We start from the raw sequence: 3,769 nt of genomic DNA, 5'->3' as shown, positions 1-3,769 counted from the left end.
TTCAGCGATTTGTTTCTTCTCTCTTCCAATTAGGAAAGAAAGGACATTCGTAGTGTCAGAGCTGCCGTCGGAACACAAACAGCTTGAGCTTTGATGGTTGCTGGAGCTGCACAGTTGGGACTGCGGTTCAGACTGCTGTAAAAATCGCTTCCTCACATTTGGTTTGGGTTGCGGTAGCATTTGGGGGCTGCTGTCAGGGCTCGAGGATCTCTTTTGCGAGGAACCTCACATTTATATAAAAAAGATAATACCTGGCCTTTGGTCACACAGAATAGAAGCACTGGAGCTGGTATGGGGAAACCAGCCAAGAGCTCTGGTGGCGACATGGCAGAAGCAGCCTTTCCTGCACTTTGGCTAAGTGTTTCCTTGAGCCATTGCCTGGGAGAAACACCCGACTGAAAGACTCGTTGAGTATTTCACTAATTACCTGTCAGTGGTGAATGAGGGCCTAAGCTTGAAGGACCCTGAATGTTCCATGAACCTTGCCTCAGCCAGGGTCTTGATCTTGGATTAAATTTCCAGTAACGTTGACATCGGGAACAAGTCTTAAATGAGCACCAAACAAATTGGATTCAAACTCCCACTGCAATCTGATGAGCTGAGAGTTTCTTTAAATTCATGGTTTAAATAACCTGAAAGTCGAGGCAGAGCAACTGACGATTATCCAGTGTTTGAACACCACAGAGCAACTGATACAGAGCTCATTTCTAAGCAAGATCTTCTGTTTGAAATTTGTGATTTTTTATTATTATTATCAGTATCTTTATTATTATTATTATATACTATGGTAAAGTAGTAGTGGTAAAGTAGAGAGTCCTGAACTTTTAAGCCAAGAATGGCCCTTATCCAAATTCATGAACATTTAAGAGTGGCCTACCCTGGTTGACTGAGAGTTCTTGAATTAAAATATACCTTGGAAAAGGAGGAAATCAAAATATTATTCAGTCTGTAGCAATCTCACGCATTTAAGCTCCTGAAGGGCTTGTGTTTCTTTACTCCTGAGGTTCATTATGTCACCAGAAAAGCTTTAATATTTTACTGTGGAAGCAACATAGCCATGAAACATTAATTTCCAGGAATGTTAGGACCATGTAATATGAGGTTTTTTACTAAATTAAGATTTTACTTGTCTCTGTTCTCACGTAGTTAAGGGAACCAATTTTGCTTACATGTTTACATATGCGTATTCTGAAAATTCAAATAGGAAAGATGTACAAAACACAGGAAGAACAATTTTACCTTGAAAAGTGTATTTCACTGACAACAATACCAGTCATTTATCTCCTACCTTTGATTCTAATGCACTCTACATTCTATATCCATCTTGGAACCACGTCTCTCATCACTGAAATGCGCCCCTCTGGTGTGTAAGTGAACAGCTGATTTATTCTGCCCTGTGAGATGCGGCAGCTGTTTAGATTTGTATAACATTGTTTTACTTCCCAATTTCCACAATGCCGTTCCCTCACCACTGTGGCGACCAACACCGTTCAGATATGCCTGGCACAGACACGACTGTACCAGGATCTCCAGCAGTCCCCAAGTATTCTGCATAATGGCAGATATCTCTGGCTGGACGAGAAAATCGTGATAGACAAATTAATTTGTAATCCACATCAAGGTCTTTTAAATATCCTCCTGTTATAGCTAACCAGTGTTAGCAACTAACGGACTGATGCCTCATCCCTGTAAAACAAATGACTGGGTTGCCTTCAGCTCTCTGCACGTACTCAGATGCACGCAAAGACCACACCGGCTTTTGGCAGCTTTGGCAGAATGAAAGCGGTGTAGTGGCTTCAAGGGAATTCAGAGTACTTAGTTCTGGGGACAGTTGCAGAACGCAAGTTCTCACCTAGGGTTTTTAACAAGGTTATATCTTAAATTTATGTTAATTTCCAGTTGAATAGATGAAAAAATTAGCCAAAACATTCCAGAAGCATCTGTGTCTTGGGAACCATAGGTTTCTAGGTTATATGACACGGCAGAATATTCACCGAATCACCAGGCTCGTTTTCCTTAATGCTACAATTAGCGATGGCACATTAAGAGAACAATAACTGGCTAAGATCTGATAGCAGGAAGCCCTCTGCCATAAACCGGAACCTCTCAACATATGCAACCATATTGCTAGAGGAGATGAGTTATGCAATTAAAACCAAAACTGGAGATTTGTTATCAAAGGATGGCAAAGCGTACTAAAATCCAGCTGAGACGCTCCCTGATCTCGTTATCTTCAGGCTTCTATGTGAGTTAATCTAACACAGATGACAATTTTTGACAGACAATCGTGTCTACAGTAACGTGGAGGATGTTTTCCATCAGAACACGGAGTTTTATCATAATGTAGCTCTTCAAAAAGTCTGACAAGTTTTGCCCAAATTGCATTTCACAATAAAAAACCTGACAGAGTCAGAACTGTCCATTCTAACGTGGTCATTAATAGCTAAAATTTTGAGCAAACCATGTTTAATTTGCTTTTTACTCCGCTGAATAATATTTGATATGTAAATTATTTTAAAGTCGATTTCAGAGAAACATTTGATTTTGTAAGAATGAAAATATGTAATCAACTTGGAAAAGTCTGTAGTTGTGTGGTTTTCCTTCATAAAGCATTTCGAAATTCTCCCTGCTTGTCCTCTTTTAGAATGAAGCAGAATTTCAAATTTGGAATTTTTTTGCAAAATGAGCTTCTGTCCTCCCACAGCAGTTTCTGCACCTACATGAGGAGGACAAGAAGCTTCCTGTGTAATTCCTGTGTGCCTTCAGGAGATGTGTTAGTATTTTCGTGTGTTAGCATTTTCAAATCCAGGCTTATACAGCTGCTGTTTGAATATAAATCATAGATGCTTTTGGGTTACACTGACACCCTTTGCAGTTCAGTACAGTTGTTAATTAATACAATACTGTATTAGTTCTTCTTACGGTCTTACTATTAACACCCCATGAAATCCCATTAGCTCTGCATATGGTGCCAGACTTGTTCTGAATGTGGGAAAGAAAGAAATTTACAGTGGTACCAATAATAAAGAGAAGCTTTCAAGTGGTTTCCACTGCGAACATTTTGAAAAAATATTTTCCAGAATGTAATTTGTGGGGCAATCTTTTCACAAAATTTCAGTGCAAACATGCATATATTTGTCATTTAAGTTTTCCCCTGGAGCATGAAAACTCTTATGGACCACTATTGTTCAATGGCAGAAACATCAGGAAGATAAAGTAGTTCCTAAAAGTGGAAGATTAACCAGGTTGTCTTATCGTCCAAACTGACAGAAAGGTAAAAAACTAAAGAAATTGCATAGCTGATGCTAACAAACGGATAAAACTTTCCTTACATTTTTGGTTTAAGTATTTTAAAGTACAGATAGCGATGGCAGTCAAAATTTGGGTTAGGTTTTCCAGAAGCTATCTGAATTACCTGTTTCAGTGATCTGACAGATCCTTCTTAAATTCCAAGAAGATTTAAGTGCCATAGTAAGAACCAGGGTTATTTGTTAACAGCTAATACAGAACACTCCAAAATGTTTATATTAGCCACTATCGAAACTTCAGATATAATTATTTTCTATCAGTCGAGTTTTGTCCAGTAGTGACTCCTCAGTGAAAGAGAGATCTGACAAGGAGCTGTTAGGAAGGCTTCTAAAAATGGGCAGGATTTAGAAATGGACTATTCCCTAGAGAAGCTGGCTCGGTTGTAATTCTCTCCCAACCCCATAGGAGTTGCTGCCCTGGAGCTGTTGTAGCAGTGCATGGTTAGGAGGATTTCAGTAGA

This window comes from Buceros rhinoceros, unplaced genomic scaffold (genome assembly GCF_000710305.1).
Source record: "Buceros rhinoceros silvestris isolate BGI_N320 unplaced genomic scaffold, ASM71030v1 scaffold25553, whole genome shotgun sequence".
In the NCBI taxonomy this organism is placed as follows: Eukaryota; Metazoa; Chordata; class Aves; order Bucerotiformes; family Bucerotidae; genus Buceros; species Buceros rhinoceros.
This window is presented reverse-complemented; position numbering follows the sequence as displayed.